The following is a 22,427-nucleotide window of genomic DNA, read 5'->3' on the forward strand; positions in this document are numbered from 1 at the left end:
TGTTTTCTTCTCCAAATTGCTTATCCCGCCTATCTTATCTAGATAGACACGCAGAGACATTTATCAGCGCAAAAACAAAGCAAATACAAACAAAACAACAAAAGAAGACACAACCAACAAAACCCCTCAAAAACAAACAAACAAACAAAACAACAACAAAAAGAAAGCCAATGTAAAAAAGGAAAAGCCGATAAATAGTTCCAGGTCTATTTTTTGACCTTTAGGAGTGTTTTCCAGTCGAGTTTGAAGGGGTGCCACACCCCCTCCCCAAAATCTATTTTTGGTATTCCTGGGGACTTCATTGCTTTGCTCCCATTGCTGCTCAGTTGTATGCCCTTAGTGTTTTGCTCCAGTGTGATGGGGTCAGATAGCGCACAATTCCCACACTGAGTCTCCAGTGTTGTCCCTCATAGCACTATGGTTCGGTGAGTGATGTCATGTCACCTTGTGGGGCCAGCTCTACAGTCCTTCTGTGCATTGGCTGCTCTAAGCAGGAATATCATCCTCGGGGCTTGGTGGACCATGATGTGTTCCACTCACTCTCCTTCCCTCTTTGTTTCTCCTGTGTGCTCTGATCAGATGTGCCCCTCTCCCCAAGCTGTAGCTTCAGTGCTATTCCCTAAAGTGCGTTCTTCTGGGGTGGGGGCACAGAGTTGGGATTGGGGCTGGCCCCACAGACCTCTCTATTGGTTCCCTACTACATGCCCGTATGTTGTATTCATGTCTTGGTGTACTGGGTTGAAATCTGGCCTCTCTCTCCCTTTCCTGTGGAGATATAAACAATACCCTCCCCTTGGGTAGGTTAATGCCCTGCTCCCCCCTACCCATGTCTTTTTTTCCCCTTCTTTCTTTCTCCATCCTATTTATTTGGCTGCCATATGTATCTCTGGATTGGGTTTGGCCCCTGCCATATTACCTGGACCTCATCCCAGGAATCTATGTATATGGTAGTTTCCCCCTATGCCCCATTTTTTAAGCTAACCTCAGTGGACTCATGTTGTCCTTGTCCTTTTTTGCTTGGCTTACTTTGCTTTGCTAATTTCCTTCAGTTCTTCCCATTTGGTGATGTGCTTCTTGCATTAATCACTGCTTTTTAGGGATGTGTAGTATTCCCTTGTATGTATGTACGAGTTTTTTGATCCCTTCATCCACCGATGGAAAATTGGTTACAACTCCTTGCAATTGTGAACTGTGCTGCTATGAACATTGGAGCTTAAATGTCTGGCTGTGGTTTGTTTCTTGCCTTCAGGGTATATGCCCAGTAGGGGAATTGCTGGGCTGTATGGTAACTTGATTTCCATCTGTTTTAGATATACCAAATCGATTTCCATAGTGACGTTACATATCTACAGGTTCACCAGCAGTGCATGAGAGTTCCTATCTCACCACACCCCTTCCAATACTTGTTACTGTCTGATTTTTTTCATTGGGCTCTCTTTGAGGGTGTTAGGTGGTATCTCATAGTTGTTTAAATTTGCAACTGTCTAGTGGCTAATGATCAGGAACATTTTTTCATATGTTTATTGGCCATTTTGGATTTCTGCCCTTGTGAAACTTCTGTTCAGGTCCTTTGCCCACATTCTCAGTGGGCAATTAGGTTTTTTTTTCTTTTCTTATTGTAAGCTACCAAGTATTGCCAAGTAACATACCAAGTATGTTAGTAATAATGCCTTTGTCTGATGTGATATTGCTAAAGATGTTTTCCAGTCCATGGGCTCTCTTATTACTTTCTTGGTGCATTCTTTCAATGTACACAGGTGTTTTATTTTCAGTATATCCCACTTGTCAGTTTGTGACTCTTCTGTATTTGTGTCTTTTCCTATTTCTGATAGCCTATGTATTCCCTGCACCTAGGTTCTCAGGTTTATCCCAAGTCCCTCATTAATAGTTCTAACAGTTCGTGTTTTAACTCAAGGTCTGTAATATGCCTTGAGTTTATTATTATATATGGAGTGAGGTAAGGGTCTTGCTTCATTTTTCTGCTGGGTCTGCAGGTAGATGTCCATTTTTTTCCAGCACCACTTAATGTAGAGAGTATCCACTTCCCATTTGATATTTTTGGGGCCCTTATCAAAGATCAGTGTCTATATGCAGCTGTTTTTGTTTCTCGGTTTTCAGCTCTTTTCCATTGATCTGAGTATCTGTCATTATACCAGTACCACACTGTTTTGACCACTATTGTTGTATAATAGGTGCTAAAGTCAGGTAAGACAAGTCCTTCGACTTTGTCCTTCCTCTTGAAGTGTTCTCTGCTAATTCTGGGCTTCTTCCTTCTCCACATGAAGTAGGTAATCAGTTTTTCCAATTCTTTGAAGAAGGACGATGGTATTTGCATCAGTATAGCTTTAAATTTATATAGTGCCTTGGGCAGAACTGACATCTTTACTATATTGAGTCTTCTAATCCATGAGCATGGGATATTCTTCCATTTGTTGAGGTCACTCTTGGTTTCTTGCAACAGTGTTCTGTAGATTTTCTCCTACAAATTTCTTGTGTTTTCAGTCAGGTATATCCCCAGATATTTCAATTTGTGCTTGGCTATTGTGAAGGGTAATACCTTTCTAATCACCTCTTCCGTGATCTTGTCTGATGTGTAGAGCAGTCCAATAGACTTATGTTTGTTTGTCTTGTTTCCTGCCACTCTGCCATATTCCTGTATCACTTCTAAAACTCCCCTTGTGGAGTTTTAGGGATTTTCAATATATAAAAGCATATTGTCTGCGAATAGCAATAGTTTCACCTTTTCCTTCCCCAAATGAATATATTTGATGTCTTTTCTTTGCCTTATATTGCCTTATATTGGACCTCCAGTACAATAGGAGTGAGGACAGGGGCCATCCTTATTTGGTTACAATTTACAGTGGGACTGTTTTCTTCTTTTCTCCATTGACTACCACGTTGGCTGTTGGTCTTTCATATGTAGTTTGTATAATATTGAGGAATTTTTCTTCCAATCCTATCTTCTTGAGTGTCTTAAACAGGAATGGGTATTGGATGTTTTTGAATGTTTTTTCTGTATCTATCGATATCATCATGTGATTCTTGTCATTTTTCATGTCAATGTGGCAAATAGTACTAATGGTCTTTTGTATGTTGAACCATCCCTCCATCCCTGGTATGAATCCCACTTGGTCATGGTGAATTATTTGCTTGATATTCTTTTGTATTCTATTGGCCAGTATTTTGTTAAGGATTTTTGCATTCATGTTCATTGGGATATTGGTCTGTAGTTTTCAATTCTTATGGGATCCTTGCCCGCTTTAGGTATCAGAGTTATAATAGCTTCATAGAAAGAGTTTGGGAATTTGCCATCTTTTTCTATGTTCTGGAATAATTTGTGTAGGATCGGTGTCAGTTCATCCCTGAATGCTTGGTAGAATTCTCCTGTGCAGCCATCTGCCCTGGGGGATTTTTTTTGTTGGTAATGCCTTGATAATCTTGTCTATTTCTTCTATTGCTATGGGTCTGTTGAGATTCTTGACATCCATCTGGGATAGTCTAGAGAGGGATTGTTTTTCTGAGTATTTGTCATGCCTTCCAAATTGTTGAATTCATTAGAGCACAGGCCTTTCACTCTTACTGTAGCCAACCAGTATTTCATTATTTGGAGTGCGAGTTGGAAGGTCCTCACAAGGGATGCTCACTTCAATGGCTTATCTCCCAGGAAGCCTTGGTGGTGTAGTCCATGGGGGTTTAGAACACCTCACATGGCATGTGGTAGTGCCTGCTGCAATGGGAGTGCTTTGGAGGTTGGGTTGGTGTACTCACCTTGGTGTAGAGCACTGTGGATGGTAGGCAAAATTACCTTAGTCATAGAGATCTCTGTGGGTGGAGTTTCCCGTAGCAACATGGAGCAACACAGGATTCCCCCAGTCACCTGAAGGGGAGATCCTTCAGCTGTTTGGGGTGCAGTGGAGGGCAAGTGTGATTTCACAGCTGCATGTAAGGTCACCAAGTGTGGGTGGAAGCTACCCCAGCTAGGCGGTTGGAGTTGCCCGAGACAGAGGGGAGTGGCCTGGAGGCCAGTAGTGGCATGTGAAAAGAAAGAGAGGTGGCAGGAAAGAAAAGAAGAGGAAGGAAAAAACAAAGATAAAAACAAAAATAGGAAAAAGCAAACGAAAAATAAGAAGAAACACAGCCTGCGGAGACTGTGCTTGGAAAGATAGAAGAGATAGACGAAGGAGAAGAAGAAGAAGAAGAAGAAGAAGAAGAAGAAGAAGAAGAAGGAGAAGAAGAAGAAAACTGGATCCCAATCACCTGACCATGGGGCTGGAGGGGTTTAAATCCTGCTCAAATGTGTTAGGTGGGTGTGCCCACTTTGGTGTAGAGCCCCGTGGATGCTGGGTGGAATTGCCCTAGTTGGCAAGATCACCACAGAGGCCAGGTGGAGGTTTCCTCAGCAACGTGGAGCATTGGAGAGCACTGGTGTAACTGCCTCATGCCATGTGAAGCACTGCCACAGAGGGCAGGCTGGACCTCCCTCTGCTGGGTGGACACAGTGGCCATAGGTGGAGGGTAGTGGGCCAGAAGCCAGTAGTGGCATGTGAGAGAAAAGAGAGGGAGAGAAGAAGAAAAAGAAAAGAAGAAAGAAAAAGAAAAGAATGAGAAAAAGAGACATAAAAACCACAACTGGGCCTGCTGAGAATGACTGGTGGGAAAGAGAGAAGAAAGGGAGAAGATGAAGAAAAAAAGTAAAGAGATAGCTGATCCCTGAGCGCCTGACCATGGGGCTGGAGGGGTTTAATCCCTGCTCCAAGGTGGTGGGTGAGTGTGCCCACTTTGACCACCTCCTTTTTCAAATTTACACAAACTCCTCCACTTTCTCAGTCCCACTCTATGCCATGTTCTTTCATACGTTCTATATACTTTATGAGAACGGGGAGTTTTGATACATTATTTATATAAATATTAATAGATAAGTAGATAATGAAAACATATGAAATACTTAGGTAATGAAAAACTAGTGTGATGGTTACACAATTTCATGTCAACTTGATAAATAAGAATGAAGGGGTGGAGCCTAGCCGGTCAATCAGGTCACAGCCTGATCCCTCCTTATGGATGTGGCCTTCTGATATCTCTTTACCTCCATGGAGGCAGGACACACTCTCTTTCTGTTTCACATTCCTATTGACAAGCCAAATGGAGCCACGCTGATGGCAGCTAAACCCTGGATATGCTTCTGCCACCACTGGACTCACAGGACGTTCCACCGACTGGCTTGTGACTTTCTGCATCTAGCATCATTGCATGTGCTGTGAGTCTGAGGAGGAATTCATGGGCTAATATCGGACTTATGGGCTAATATCAGACTTATGGACTTGATCTGGACTGCGCTGGGATGTTTTATTGATGCATAATTCTTGATATAAAGTTCTCTCTCTTACACATATATGAGTGACTCTGGGTTTGTTTGTCTAGTCAATCTGGCCTAACACTCTAGCTATGCTGCAAGGTCCAATATTATGATAAAGAGTCTCTCCCAGAAATAAGGTTGTTTAGGTCCGCTGGCTAGGAATTTTCTGCTCCCGAGTCTTCAGAATCATGGCTCTGTAAATTGCCACCACTTTAGAGCACAACCTAGTGTCTCCATACTTTGCAAAGACATTTGTTGGTGCACTAGATGTTCTGTACAAGAACTGACAACACGCAGCTGGGTTAGTCAGTTTAGCCAATTGTAGTCTCTCCATTCTCCTGAAATAATCAGAGACCAGAGCCCCCAAATGCCAGTCAAGAAATCAAGGTTCCCAAATGGGGTTCAAGCCTTCAGGGGTTCAATTCTTCTGCCTCCCCCCTGTGAAAGAAAATCAGCAACAGAAATAGCAACAGATGCTTCATAATTCATATTAATTTGTATGATACTGGATGATCTTGGATCTCTGGTGGCAGAGTGATTATGAGTTGGACTGCTAACCACAAGGCCAGCAGTTCACAACTAATAACTACTCCATGGAAGAAAGATGAGGCTTTCTACTCCTATAAAAAGTCAGCCTCAGAAATTTACAAGGGAACATCTACTCTGTCCTACAGGGTCACTGTAACTTCCCATTGACTAGATGGCTGTGGATTTGCCATTGTTGACCTTTTTAAATTGTTATTTTCATATATGATTACTCAGAGAGTTGATCCAGAAGTCTGTTATGAATTTCCAACTCTTATGCTGAGTGTTTCAATTATAATTAACCAGAGATCTCTTTTTGCCTTGGGGGAGAAGAAATCTGCACAACTGTGGTTGGGGAAATTATGTTCACAGGTCAACCAAGTTAAACCAGTGTAGTTTACTTTATTATTTATTTATTTTTGTTTAATTGGGTAAAAAAATTACAGGGCAAATTTTTTTTCTTTTCAATAATTCATACACACATTGTTTTGTGATATTGCTTACTTGTCCCAAAATGCAACAGCTCTATTCCCCCCTCTTCCCGTGCTTGTCTTTTGCCCTTTTACATTTGTCCTTTTTTTGCTATCTCCCTGCCATCTGAGCTTTTTCCTGGGTAAATGTTGCCCACCCACATCACTTCTTTGTTGTTTTTTTTTAACTTTTTATTATGAATTTGGTGAGAGTTTATATCCAGAGTAGCTCATCATTTTACATTTAACAATTCATGCACATTTTAAAAATAGTAAATGTAGTTTACTTTGGACCTATCAATTTTGTAGAAATGTTTAACTCTGAACTCGAGTAAAAGAACAAATTGTAGTTGCCTTTATTCCCCAAAAGGTGTCCTGATGGCACAGTGAGTTTACTAGGTCAGTGATTCAAACCCATCAGCCTCTTTGTGGGAGAAAGATGAAGCATTCTGCTCCTATAAAGATTTACATCTCAGAAATCCTGTCTATAAGGTTGCTATGAGTCTATAAGGAATTGTGACAGCAATGGAAGTTTGGTTTATTCCTTAAACCCTAAGAATTCTTGAACTAAGATCTGAAACATTCTCTATTTCTGGATATATATCCCAAGATCACCTTCCTCTAAAAATTCACCCTCAGCTATAATTTTAGAAATGAAATTTAATAAAAGCTGCAAATATGCCAATAAGCAAGTTGCCTGCATTATTTCCACCGACCCTCAAATCAATTTTATTTTATATAATTATTATCCCCACTCTATGGATGAGAGCTCTAAATCTGAAATGGTTCAGATATTTTTTGAGGTCACTTGATAATTTTTTATGCCCAAACACACTATTTGCAGAGCCAGCGTCTTTCAGCACGTATTCCTCCTCTCCAGTATAAGGTCTAAAGTTTTTCCCTCCTTGACACTTATAATACTTGGTCTTACCCAAAACTTCAACCTGACTCTTTCCAGGTTTCCTGCCTACAGTGCCATAAGTGTATTGAGTATTTTAATCCAATGGTAGAAAATAAGCAAAATGATCAAGACATTTGCAGGGGTGGGTAAAGGGCCAACTGAATGCCCCTTCCCAGATAAAGGCTCTGCCTGTCTGTCTGTCTGTCTTCATCCTTTGTGAGTGGCCTCACGCTTGAGGGATCCTCAGAGAATACAAAAGGCATGTGAAAAGGGCAGAGCAATCCAACTGACTCATGAAAGCCGTCTCTGTGTCCTGTCCCTCTGACTTGGACCCCAGTGAATACCATGTGTTTAAATAGTGATCAGAACATAATAGATATGATGAGGTTGCCAAGAGTCTATCCATTCAGACTCTGCTTGGCTAAGGGGGGAAAAAGAAGGAATTAAGAAGAAGAAGAAAAGAGCTCCCTGATGTGACCACACATGGATCATCAAGCTCAGATTTGCCTGCACTGAAGTTTGAAATGGAATTCCCAAATCCATCAGTTCTGAGAAACAAAGAAGTTAGAGAGGACACTGACCTAATCTCACCCCCACCTCACAAAGTGGAAAGAGCTAGCTATAACAGTAGTTACTAGTGTGGACCTTACTCACTTCTACTGCTCTTACCATGAAGAGCAGGATGGTAATGGATTGTGTATGGCAAAGGTAAACAGTGGTAATCAAGCGAGCATTAGGTGTCTTTAGACTGAGGTTTAAGGAGTTATGTGACCTAGATCAAATTTAAATTACTTCCTTGAATCTTGATTTTCTTAGCTGGAAAAGTGAAGTTATGCAGCCATAAAATTAGGTGATTTAATGTACCTATGAAGCAATCAAGAAGCCTTGCTGACACTGTGCATCAGTTATTGGGTTGCTAACTTCCAACCCAGTAGTTCAAACCCACCAGCTGCTTGTCCAGAGAAAAATGAGGCCATCTGTTCTGATAAAGATGTATATGAAAACCATATATAGGGTTATTCTGAGTCTGAATTGACTTGATGACTATTATCTTATGTTATGATGAAAATAGGTAACTCACTCGGCTGCTAATCAAAAGGTTAAAGGTTCTAGTTCACCTGGCGGCATCTTAAAAGAACATGGTAGGGATCTACTTTGTAAAAACCAGTCATGGATTTGGTACATATAGTATAGTTCTATTCTGACATATATGGGTTCTCATGACTTGGAATCAACTCAAAAATATTTTTTAATGTACATGCTCATCCACCCAATGCTGTTGAGATGATTCTAACTCATAGCAACCCTATAAGACAGAGGACTTTTGAGGCTATAAATCTCTATAGGAGCAGACAGTCTTTACTTTCTCCCATGGAGACTTAGGTAGATTTGAACCACTAGCCTTTCAGTTAGCAACCCACTGCTTAATCCACTGTGCTAGCAGGGATCCTTAATGCACATCAGAGCTACCCAAAAAAGGCAAAACATCATAGGAAGCCAAGAGCCTTCTCATTCAACCCCTGCTTCTCCATGGATGATGAATTTTCTCTCTTCCCTGGTCATCTCACACTTAGAGTACTAAAGTTCTTCCACATTGATTGAGCTATTCTGTTGTGCTATGCTGTCAAGGCAATTTTCACTTGTAGCAACACAAAATGACAGAATAAACTTGCCTCATAGGGTTTCCAAGGCTGTAACCTTTACAACAGCAGATTACTAGGCTTTTCTTCTCAGTGGCTCCTAGTGGATTTGAACTGTAGACCTTTTGGTTAGCAGCTGAGCATTGAACTATTGGGCCATGAGGTCTCTTTCCATTAGCTAGATGCATATACAAGGAGGTACCCCCCCCCCCCGCAATAAAAACCAACAGAAAAAACCTCCACGGGGTGTAGCTTTTGTAGTATACATTTTGCCTGCTGGGCGAGCACCCAGCAACTCGCTCTGAGTTAGTGCATCCAGTAGTGTTGCCTGGGGAGGTTCTCTCTGGTCACAATGAATTTTTTTGCAAAGGCAGTTTCACTCGAACTTTGTCTTTTTGTGGTGGCTGATTTAAAAGAACAGCATGCGCCTATGAAATTTTGTTTCCTGCTCAGTAAAAATGCCACAGAAACTGTTGTGATATTGAACACAGCTTAAAAGGACAGAACTATGGGAAAAACTCAAGTGTATGAGTGTTTTTTTCATTTCAAAAAAGGTGAAATATCAATTGATGACAAACCTCATTTTATACATCTATCATATTCCTGAATGGATAAAAAATGTTGACAAAATTCATGCACTCATGCTCGAAGACCAACAGCGGACTATTGAAGAGATCGGGAAGTTGTCTGGGCTATCTTGGAGCTCCGTTCCACAAATTTTAATGGAAGATTTGGGAATGAGAAGGGTCACTGAAAAATTTGTGCCTCGGGTTCTGACTGACCAGGAAAAAGAGCGTGGAATGGAATTGTGCCTTGCTTTGAAAGAGTAGATCCAGAGGCAACCCAGATTTTTCCCCAAGATCATTACTAGTAACAAGAAAGGAGCTATTCTTATGACCCTGAAAGCAAACACCAATCAAGCCTGTGGAGGATGCCATCGTCACCTCACCCTCAAAAAGCTTGTCAAGTGAAATCAAAGATCAATATGATGCTCATTTGTTTTTTGATGTGAGGGGGATATTGCTTTTGGAGGTCGTTTCACCAGGTGTTAATCAAGCTTTTTAATTTAAGTTTCTGATAAGATTCCTTAACAGTGTGGAACAAAAAGGCCTGATTTGTGGCAGAGAGGGGACTGGCTTTGCCATCAAGACAATGCACTTGCTCATGCAATCAGCACAGTGTACACCTTTTTTTTGGCAAAAAACAAAACAAAACAAAAACCAGCACACCTCTCCTGGCCCATGCAGCTTACTCACCTGAGTTCACTCTGTGCTACTTCTTTTTGTTTCCATGAATGAAGAGGGACATGAAAACGATTTGACAACATAGAAGAGGTGAAGATAAAAACGAGGGAGGTGCTGTCATCCATCCAAACAGATGAGTTTGGAAATGTTTCCAAGAACGGAATCATAGATTTGACAAATATATTAAGTGAAATGGAGAGTACTTCGAAGGTGATAATGTTATTTTGTAAAAAAATAAATAAATAAACTCATAGCTTTGAAAAAGAAAGTTCCAGGTTTTGTTTTTTTTTCCTTTTGGTACCTCCTCTTAAATAAAGAGTATCTAGTGCCTAAAATGTGGAACTCTGATGGTGTAGTAGTTATTCATTGGGTTGTTACCTGCCTGGTCAGCAGTTCAAAACCCCTTGCAATTCCAAGCGAGAAAGATTGGGTTTTCTATTTCTGTAAATAAGTACAGTCTCAGAAACTCACAGGAGGTCACTATGAATCAGTATTGATCCAATGGCAGTGAGTTTGAGTACTTAAAAAGGAGTTCTGGTGGTGCAGTTGCTAAAAATGGGCTGTTTCAAAGTGTTGTTTCTTTGAGACCATCAGCTGCTTTGTGAGAGAGAGATGAGGTGGTCTGCTTCTATTAAAAAAAAAAAATGTACCAGAAAACCCATGCAGCAATTCTACCCTGGATGGCAAGGTGATTGCATTAACTGGATTGACTGGATGGCAAGGGGATTGCATTTTATTTTGTTTTGATTTTAATGCTTAAAATATAGAACATTATTGTTAGCTGTTGTAGTCCTATCCTCCACTCATGACAACCCTACATACAACACACAATGCTGCTCAGCCCTGTGCCATCCCTGAGTGTATGGGGATGAAACCACTATGAATCAAAGTTGGTATTGGCAGATTTTTGGAATTAAATCACCAGGCCTTTCTTCCTAGTCTGCCTTAGTCTGGAACTTCTACTGACGTCTGTTCTACATCCTAACAACACACAAGCCTCCACTGACAGATGAGTGGCGTGGACCTGGGGCAACTGCACAAAAGAAAAGCATTTTATCACTGAAACATTACTGAAACCAACTGTCATCAAGTCAAGGCAGACTCAGAATAACACTATAGTTTGGGGCTCACACTAAATCCTAGATCCAAATTAAGAACAATCAGTTCTTACATCATGGCCCTGCTCAGTACTCAACTTCAGGAAGGGAACACAGAAGATTTGGGTGTTATAGTCAAATGTGGTGAAGAAATTAGATGGTACCTGGCTGTCAGATAAAATGGCATCTGGGGGGTCTTAAAGTCTTCTCTCCAAACAAGCAGCCATCTAAGGGAGATGTCAACTAAGTCCACATGGAAGAAGTACACCATCATCAGTCAGTCACTGAAGGAATGTAAATCATATAATCCAAAGTTGAAAGAGTGATTTGTATTAGAGCCTAAATTGTGGGAGTCCAGTTTGCAGAAGGTTATGGATGACAGTGGGAGCCCAAGACTCATTTGTGGGAATGCCATAGGCATGAAGTCTCCAGTGACCTCCCTCTGTCCACAGTTGAGGATGGGAGGACAGTGGCTACTAAACAGAGTGCATTGGGAAGACAAGGAGAGAAGATCGAAGTCATCAATCTGACTTGAACAGTCAAAACTTTATCAGTTGATTCCCCTCTGATGCACGCTGGACCTGATCTGGTTTATGACATTTTCTGTATTTTTGTTTTGTTTTGTTTGTTCATATTAGGGTGTATCTCATATGTGTTATGTCATGGGGGGCAGTCACCCTCTTGAAGTTGTGTTATATGTTTTTCTGTGTTTTGGTATATGAAACCCAGAATTGATGAACCTATAGGGACAGCAAGGGTATTGGGGGAGGGAGATAGAGTGGTGTGTATATAAAGATGAATAACCCTATATATGGTTTCCAGGACTGTAAATCATTATGGAAACAGATACCCTCATGTGTCCCTGAGGAGCAGCTGGTAGGTTTGAACCACTGGCTTGAGGTTCACAAGCCCATTTACCCCATAAGTCCAAGTTTAAAACCAAAATTCAAACTCGTTGCCATTTAGCCCATTCAAACTCAGCAATCTTGTAGGACAGAGAACGACTCCATGGGGTTTTTAAGGGTTCATACCTTGTCAAACTAGATTGCCATATTTTTCTTCTGGTGTGGTTGGTGGGTTCAAACCACTTACCTTTGGTTAAGAACTCAGCCCTTCACCACTACACCAATTGGGCTCCTTAAAACCCAGTATGTACATAAAGAAAGGTAGAGACACTAAGAGTCTAAGGCCCACACCACATTCTACCTAAGTAAATAAACATGCTTCTCTGGCTTCCAGCAGAACCAACCATGAAGAACAATCACTGAATAGTAATCCTGCAGATCAAAATTTTTGAAACTCAGACCCTTCTAGCCAGGGGGTTGTCACTCACCTAGCAAAGTTTGTGTCTCAGAGTGGTGCCAGCTATATTTCCCTTGCTCATTGGAAGGTGCCAGATGTTAGTAATAAACTTGCTAACTGATTGGAACCTTGCTCACCTAATCAAGAGTGCTGCCTACATAGGAAATGCTGAGTGCATGGCATCCACTCTAAAACGTACTGCGTGACCAGTGCAGGAAAAGCTCCTCTCCCGATGGGATGGTCTCAAAGTCGCACAGAGTATGACCCTCACAAGTCATGAACTACCTTCTAGTGGCTCGCAATTTTGCCTAGACTTTTGTTTTCTTTAAGTCCAAACACTGTAATCTATTCCTAATTGCCCACTTTCCCCCACTGCTCCAGGCTCTTTCCATTCTGTAGCACCTTCCTTGTAAACGAGGTTTTCATTCATAATTGATAGCACTACCAAACCAGTAACCAAACCCACTGCCATCAAGGGACTGGGATTCAAACTGCCTACCTTTCAGTTAGCAGCCAGGTGGCCTCTTAACCATGGCAGCATCGGGGCTCTCTTTATTTCTATCAAAGTACACCTCGACAATTCAAAAGGACTTAGATAATCTCTTATTCATTACATTAACCTTATAACCTTATAAGCAGCCCTGCCCAAACACACACACCCAAATTCACATGCAGGAGTGTGCACACACACCTGATTAGAAAGTAAACTAAGCTATCTGAGAAAGCAGTGACCAAGTCAGGACAAAGAAGTCAGCCATCATCCGCCCTTCCCCCATTGCTGTGTGGGTTCTCCGAGAAGAATTTTCAACCCTCACACTAGGTTTCGTGGGAATAAACAGAGAAATGACAGCGGAGTGGGTTAGTCGCAGCCACCTAAAAAGTCAGGTAAAAGAGATCATTCATTCATTAGTTATCTGAATGTCTAAGCCCCGGATCTATCCCTAACCTTATCCGATCTAGGGAGAGTCTCCAAGAGAATGTCTTCCCAATTTCAATCTCACTGTGAGAACTTCAGAAGTTAATTACCAGTGTCTACAACAAACAACTTAGATCTTTCAGGACGTTTTCCACAGAGACGGTTCCTGGGAGACAGGCAGGCCCCAGAAGCCAGCGCTGTCCTTGTTCTATGCAGTCAAGTTGATTCCACAGCCACGCCGTATAGGACATAGTAGACTGCCCCATCGTATTCTGTAGGCTGCAATCTTTATAGGAAACTAGACTACCACATCGTTTTCCCACCGAGTGGATAGTGGGTTCCAATCACCAACCCTCCAATTAGCGCTTATCCCGTGTGCCACCAGGGCTTCTACAAGTTCACATCTCCTTCCCTTCCAAAGCTGGAGACCTTAGGACTGCTCCTGCAGGACAATTGCGTCCACTCTGTCCTACCTCTGTGAAGGAAGATGTATTGAATCATTCCAGGGTTATTTCCTTGTTCTTGTTTGTTTTTAAAATGACGACATTGTCTTTTTCTAAGTGTAGCTTCTGACTTATGGTCACCGCAAGCATTCCCAACTAGAACTACAGATCTGTGTTCCATGGGAATTTTTTTTCACCTATAGTTTTACAGAAAGGAGGCTAGGGACTCAAACGTTAGGCCCCTTGGCTGCTAATGAGAGGCTGGTGGTGCTAAGCAACCCCGCTGCTCTGGGGGAGAGAGGCTTGGAGATTTGTTTCTGTCAAACCCTTTGGGGGCAGTCCCTCCACTCTGTGGAATGGGGTCACAGTAAATCAAATCAACTCAAGGCACCTGATCACAACAATCCATCCTCTGGAAGCAGATGACCAACATCATTCTTCCTCAGCTCTGTGGGTGAATGGAAAGCCCCGTTAGTACACAAATATAAATAGCAAACCATTTGTGCCACCTAGGGACCTTTAGACATTCAGCTTTGAAAATATCAAATGACAAATAAATAATCTCCTGAGAGAAACAAAAGGCCTGTCAAACTGCCGGAGTGGAGCCTTTCTGTTAAGCAGAGAAACGCATGTGAATGTACCAACTAGAGAATTCATGAGCTTGGCGAGGAAAATCACGTGATGTGGGAACACACCTGGGAAAGACAGAGGCTTGGGAATGAGGAGGGTCAGCGCAAAGAGGCAGGCTGGATGGACTGACACAAGAACTGCAAGAACGGGCTCAAACTTAACCACAATTGTGAGTGTTATTTATCTATTTATTTATTCTGTTGTCCATATGGTTACTATGAGTCTGAACCAACTTCATGGGCACCTAACAACAACTCAAGAACTGAAATACCTCCACTTAGCTGTTGTGAGAAAGCAAGTTACAAAGGCAGTTTCAAGTCTAAGGAGAGGGGAAGAGTCAACCTCGTCTGAGAGGAGCTTAATTAGGGATATAGGAAGAGGTCAAGGATTGCAACCATTATTTATAATTAATTTACCATATTGTGTCTATTCATAGAAGAGTTAAAACATTAACTAATTATAAACTTTATTGTGGAATATTTAATTCATTAAGTCACAAGCATTGTGTACATTTCTAAATAAATTTAAATTATAAGATCATTGGTTTTTGTTCCGTTAGTTTATAGGTAGGGAAGAAACACATACTTTCTTAAATATCTCTAAGATAGACCTTTTCTTTTTTTATGATGGAATTATTGAATTGTATGACATGTGAAGTGCTAATAAAACTTCTGAAAGAAAACGAAATGCGACATGCGCTGAGTGAACACAGCTGGGGTCTCGTCAGTGGCCATGGGTTTGGATGGGCGCTGGGTCAGCTCACTCCTTCAGGAGAGAAGTCCTCACAGAATTCTTCAGTTCTGAGACACAGTTCCTGCTGTGTCAACAGCGTGCAAGATAGACCTTTTCAAAAACGACATTTCTGATTCTTTCTAGACAAATTTCATTTGGTGATAAAAATATTTGGTAAAAAATGAAAATAGTGTGCAAGTGTGAGGTTCAATTGCAATCGCAATACCAAGCAATTTTGCTTCTCATTCAGCTATCAAATCAGTAACACAACATTTCTTCCTCAGATCCAAACCAGCATAGCTAAGTCTACTCACAAATTAAAGGACACAAGTCCATCAGACTATATAGTCAGCCCAAGACTTCAGATGCCAGCCCCAACCTTGTGCTCTCATGACACCATTATGTCTGGTCTGCTGACAGCAAATTTGGGGTCCCATCTACAGACCCAGCTGTAGATTCAAGTGATCCCCAGATTTATTCACCTCTAGACTATTGGCTCCCATTCACTGCCAAACTCACTGCCATCGAGTCAACTCAGACTCATGGTAACCTGATAGGGCAGGATAGAATTGCCCCTGTGAGTTTCCAAGACCAACTATGGGAGTTGAATGCCCGTTTTTCTTTCACGGAGCACATGGTGGATTTCAAACTGCTGATCTTGCAGTTAGAATCCCAACTCATAACCACTACTGCCACCAGGGCTCCTCTATTCCCTTCCTATTCCCATTCTATTTATTTGGCTGCAAAGTGAAGGCTTGGAACCAAGTTGATGGCAATGGATTTGGTTTGGGTTTTTGTAATCTTCCCCAAAGCACATTGCCATCTTCTACATGGGTCAGCTGTTGGGGTCAAACCACCAGTGCTTCAGTTAGCTCCTTTTCAGTATGCCCTCAGTGCCTCACGGCCATAAGCCCACTGAAACTCACAGTGACATATATGACAGGATAGAACTGTCCAAGTGGGTCTCTGAGATGATATGTCTGTACAGGTTTCTGAGACAATATGTCTTTACAGATGATATGTCTTTACAGCCTCATCTCTCTTTCCCAGAGCAACTGGTGGTAGTTAGCAGACCAAAGCATAACTCCATGGCACCAGGCCTTAGGGTTTGGTAATTCTCTAGAATGGCTCATAGGATTCAGGAAAGGAGTATACTTACATTTATTAATTTTATTAAAAGGATACACATGGGATGATGGCCCCAATCACTACTATGTGGACCCCCACCCCCATCCCGCCCCAGAAGTATACACTTTAGAGGACAGCATTGAAGCTACGGCTTGGGGAGAGGTGCACGTCTGATCAGAGCACACAGGAGCAAATGAAGATGGGGAAGGAGCGTGAGTGGAACACATCCTGGTCCACCAAGCCCTGAGGATGATATTCCTGCTCAGAGCAACCAATACACAGAGAGGACCATAGGACCGGCCCCACCATGAGACACGATGTTCCTCACTGGAACCAGAGCACTACTGGGGACAACACTGGAGACATAGTGTGAGAATTGTGCCCCATCTGACCCAATCACATTGGGGCAGGCAACAGAGCAGCAAGAAGAGCAAAGCAATGAAGTCCCCGGGGAATACCAAAAATAGACTTTGGGAACAGAGTGTGACACCCCATCAGACTCCACTGGAAAACACTCCTAAAGGTTAAAAAAAAAAACAGACCTGGAACTATTTATAGGCTTTTCTTTTTTTGTCATTGGTTTTCTTTTTGTTGTTACTTTATTGGTTTTGTTTGTTTGTTTGTTTGGTCTTCCTTTGTTGTCTTGTTTGGCTTTGTCTTTTTTTTCACTTATTATTGTCTCTGCATGTCTATATAGATAAGATAGGTGGGATAAACAATTCAGAGGAGAAAACAACAGGACCAACAGTTCCTGGGGCGATATGGGAGAGGGGGGAGGTGGGAGAAGGAAGGAGGGTGTCAACCAATCCAGGGACAAGGGAACAACAAATGAACGAAAATCAATGGAGAGAAGGGTGTAGGATTCCTGGTGGGGCTTAATCAAGGGCAATGTAACCTCGAGGAATTACTGAAACCCAAATGAAGGCAATGTAACCTCGAGAAATTACTGAAACATGATAGTGGGACAAGAAGAGAGTAAAAGGAAAAAGAGAAAAGAACTAGGAATCAAATGGGCATTTATAAAGGTCTAAATACAGGCATATACACATGTAAATATATTTATATGTAACGACAGGGGAATAGATCTATGTACATTTATTTATATGTTAAGTATTAAGGTAGCAGACAGACATTGGGCCGTGACTCAAGTACTCCCTGAATGCAAGAACACTTTGTTCTAATAATCCAGTATTCTGTGATGCTTATCTTCCCAACACGATCGCTGAAGACAAAATAGGTGCCTTAGCAAATGTGGTGAAGAAAGCTGATGGTGCCCAGCTATCAAAATATATAGCATCTGGAGTCTTAAAGGCTTGAAGATAAACAAGCAGGCATCTGGCTGAGAAGCAAGAAAGTCCACAAGGAAGAAGCCCACCAGCCTGTGTGATAAAGAGATGTCTATGAGATGAGGTATCAGGCATCAAATACCCAGAACAAAAAATCATATCAATGTGAATGAGGGGGAGCGCAGAGTAGAAACCAAAAGCCCATGTGTAGACAATTGGACATTCCCTTACAGAAGCGTCACAGGAATTGACGAGCCAGTCAGGGTGCAGTATAGCACTGACAAAACATGCAGCTTTCCTCTACCTTTTTAATGCTTCCTCCCACACCTTCACCCCCACTATCATGACCTCAATCCTACCTTACAAATCTGACTAGACCAGAGCATGTACACTGCTCGGATAAGAGCTCTCAAGCCAGGGAATCCTGGAATGATAAACCCCTCAGGACCATTAATGAGAGTAGCGATACCAGGAGGGCAAGGGAAAGCTGGGGGAGAAAAGCGAAATCAATCACAATGATCTAAATATATTCCCTTCCTAGGGGTATGGACAACAGAAAAGTGGGTGAAGGGAGACAGCGGTCGGTCTAAGACATGGGGGTGGGGGAATTAGAAATTTATAAATTATCAAGAGTTCATGAGGGAGGAAGAGTGAGGGAGGGGAGAAATGAGGAGCTGATTTTAAGGCCTCAAGTAAAAACATAAAGCTTTGAAAATGATAATGGCACCATATGTAAAAATGCGCTTGACACAATGTATGTATGTATGTATTTTGATAAGAGCTATAGAAGCACCCAATAAAGTGATTTTTTTTAAAGGATACACATGAAGGGACCTTTGGATTAGGTCTGGGAAGTTTCCCATTTCCCAAAATATACACACTAGCTCCCCAGGAAACAATATAATTATCATTACAAGCAAGTAAAATTTTGCTGACAATCATTCAATGACAATTATACCAATATATTAATAGGAAGTTTCCAGAAATTCAAACTGTAGTCAGAAGAGCATGTGGCATGAGGGATATTATTACTGTCAGACAGGTCTTGTTTGAAAGCAGAGAATACCAGAAAAAGGTTTACTTGTGTGTTTTTTGACTATGCAAAGACATTTGGCTATGTGAATCATAAAAAAACCATGGATAGCCTTGAGAAGAATGGAATTCCAGAATACTTAGTTGTGCTCATGCAGAATCTGTACATGGATCGTGAGGCAGCAGTCCAGACAGAACAAGAGCACACTGCATGGTTTATAATATGACAAGGTGTGTTTCAGGGTTGAACCTTCTCACTATACTTCTTCAATCTGTAGGCTGGTAATCTGAGAAACTGTACTACGAGAGGAAGAATGTGACATCAAGATTTGAGGAAGGTTTATTAACAACCTATGAAATATTGATTATACCACCTTGATTGCTGATAATGAGGAGGACTTAAAGCACCTGCTAATGAAAATCAAGAATTGCAGTCTTCAATATGGATTGCAATTTAATGTAAAGAAACCCAAAATTCTCACAACTGGACCAATTCATAGCATTATGATAAGTAGAGACGAGATTGAAGTTGTCAAGGATTTCGGTTTTGGTTGGATCCAGAGTCAATATTCATGGAAGCTGCAATCAAGAAATCAAATGTGTATTATTGCATTAGGTAAATCTGCTGCACAACACCTCTTTAAAATGTTGGAGAAGAAGGATGTCACTTTGAGACGAAAGTGTGCTTGACCCAAAGCCATGGTACTTTCAATCACATCATATGCAAGTGAAAATTTGGCAGAATAAGCAACACTGAAGAAGAATATCATAGATACTCTAGTATAAGCCGACCTGAATATCAGCCAAGGCACCTAATTTTACCACAAAAACAGCATTAAAAATGTGCTGAAGAACTCACCTATACACAAGTACATATGGTAGATGTTGTTGGTGAAGAGTATTGCCAGTACCATACACTGCCAAAAGTACAAATAAATATGTCTTGGATGAAGTACAGCCAGAATGTTCCTTAGAAATGAGAATAGCGTAGACAATACAACAAGAAAACAAAAAGTTGAATAAAAAGGGGGAAAAAGTAAAAGAAAAAATTGTCCATGTTGCTGTTGGTTTGCTTACCTATATAAGATGGGCACCGGAAGCAAGCTTGAGGAGAAAGCAATGGGACCGAAGGTTCCTGTGGGATTAAGTGGGAGGAGGAGGCGGGGAAGGGAGCGAGCAAACAACACCAGAGACAGGGGAACAGCTAGGGAATTAAAAGCAACAATGAGGAGCATGTAGAGATCCCGGAGGTGTTGGAGCAACAGCAATCTAGCTGAGAGGAAGTACTAAGAGGCAGAAGAAGGGCAAGTGTCATGGCGGGAAAGGAGGAAGGTAAAAGGAAATACAGGAAAGATCTAGGATTCAAAGTTATGGATAGAGGTATAAGTATAGGTGTGTATATATGTAAATACATTAATTTATAAAAATAGAGGCATTGGCCTAAGTACATATACTTATTTATTAATTTATTTATTAATAATTTTATTGGGGCTTGTACAACTCTTATCACAATCCATCCATCCATCCATTGTGTCCAGCACATTTGTACATCTGTTGCCATCATCATTCTCAAAACATTTGCTTTCTACTTCAGCCCTTGGTATCAGCTCCTCATTTTTTCCCCTTCCTCCTCACTCCCTCATGAACACTTGATAAGTTATAAATTATTATTATTTTGTCATATCTTACACTGTCCATATATTTACATGGCAATACATTAAGGAAATGGGTGGACTTTAGGCCTCTGCTAATGCCCTCATTCAACACAAGAGCACTTTACTCTAACAACCTGGCATTCTGTGATGCTCACGCTCCCAACATGACCTTGGAAGACAAAATGGGTGCATAAGCAAATGCAGTGAAGAAAGCTGATGGTCCCAGGGTATTAAAAGATATAGCATCTGGGTCTTAGAGGTTTGAAGTTAAACAAGTGACCATCTAGCAGAGAAGCAGCAAAGCCCACATGGAAGAAGCACACCAGCCTATGTGATCATGAGGTGTTGATGGGATCAGGTAGCAAGCATCAGAAGCAAACAAGCAAACAAAAAAAACATATTGTTGAGAATGAGGGTGGGGGAAGCAGAGACCCCCAAACCCATCTGTAGATAAAAGGGACATCCCTTCACAGAAGTGTCACAAGGAAGGACATGTGTCAACCAGGGTGAAGTATAGCACCTATGAAACACACAATAGTCCTCTGGTTCCTTGATGCTTTCTCACCCTCACTAACATGACCCCAATCCTGCCTTTCACTGCAGGCTAGGCCAGAGAATATACTCAGATACAGAGAAGAGCTTGGGGCACACAGAGTCCAGGTCAGATAAACCCCTCAGGAACAGAAATGGGAATAGCCATACCAGGAGGGTTAGGGGAAGTTGGGGAGCGGAGGGGGTCAGAAACCATGGGGGGAAAGGAGTCAGTGGTCAGTGTAAGAAGTGAAAATTATCAAAAATTTATAATTTATCAAGGAAAAGGAGGGGGCAGGGACAGGGAGAGGGAGGGTAAAAAGAGAAGTTGATACCAAGGACTCAAATAGAAAGTAAATGTTTAGAAAATAATGATGGCAACATACGTACAAATATTCTTGATACAATTGATCTATGGATTGCTCTAAGAGCTGTGAGAGCCCCCAATAAAACGATCTAAAGAAAAAGGAATGAAGATAGCAAGACTTCATCTCAAGTACTTTGGACAACAGCATAAACACTGACTCACGGACATCTAGTCAATGCCGACTCACAGTGACCCAACAGGGCAGGGAAGAACTGCCCCTGTGGGAGTCTGAGACTACTTTTCTATGGGAATAGAATGGCCTGCCTTTTTCATGCAGAGTGATTGGTGCTTGCAAATGACTGATTTGCATCTAGCAGCTCAAGAAGTCCCTGGAAAAGGATATCTTACTTGATAAAAGAGAGGTGCAGCAAAGTAGAGGAAGGCCCTTGGCAAGATGGATTTGCACAATGGTTGCACTAATGGGCTCAGAGAGCAGCAATTATGATGGTGGCACAAGATTGGACAGTGTTTGCAGTCATGTTATATATAAGGTCACTACCAGTCAGAACTTACTCAATGGTGTCTAAAAACAACTCTCCCACGTTCACTGGTGTCTGTCCCAAACCAGGAAGGCCATGAAGTGCCCTTGTCCAGGGGTTTTTATTGGACCCTCATCACATAGATACGATTGGCTGAATAAACCCCCATTTCCTAAGGCTAAAGGAATCTGGATAGGGTAGATGGTTAAGCATTTGACTGCAAACTTCCAAGTCATCAGTTCAAATCCACCAGCCACTCCTTGGGAGAAAGATGACACCAGTGTTTCCCATAAAGATTTAGTCTTAGAGACCAAATGGGTTTTGTTTTTTTCCTATAGGGTCACTATGAGTTGATGAGACTCATATGGCAGTGGGATTGGCTGTTTGTGTGCAATGTGTTTTTGTTGTTGGGTGGAGCTCCTGATGGTCTTTCCAGCAAGGCCATTCTCAAGTTGAGCCTCTTCCTTAGCATAGACCCTCAATTGTGGTCTATAGTCCCTCATCAAAGATATTTTAATCACTGGGAAATTCTAAGATGTAAAATGTTAGCTCTCTGACTCCAAAAGCAAATACTAAATTATTGGAGTAAAGTTAGAGGCAATCCCAAGATTCTAAATACCCACTTGACACACAGCCATTTGTTGTGAAACATCTACATCCGTCTTTCTTTTTTTTTTTCTGTTCTTTTTTTAA

Source organism: Echinops telfairi, unplaced genomic scaffold, assembly GCF_000313985.2.
Source record: "Echinops telfairi isolate 266 unplaced genomic scaffold, ASM31398v2 ScPeMD7_7469;HRSCAF=8507_0, whole genome shotgun sequence".
In the NCBI taxonomy this organism is placed as follows: Eukaryota; Metazoa; Chordata; class Mammalia; order Afrosoricida; family Tenrecidae; genus Echinops; species Echinops telfairi.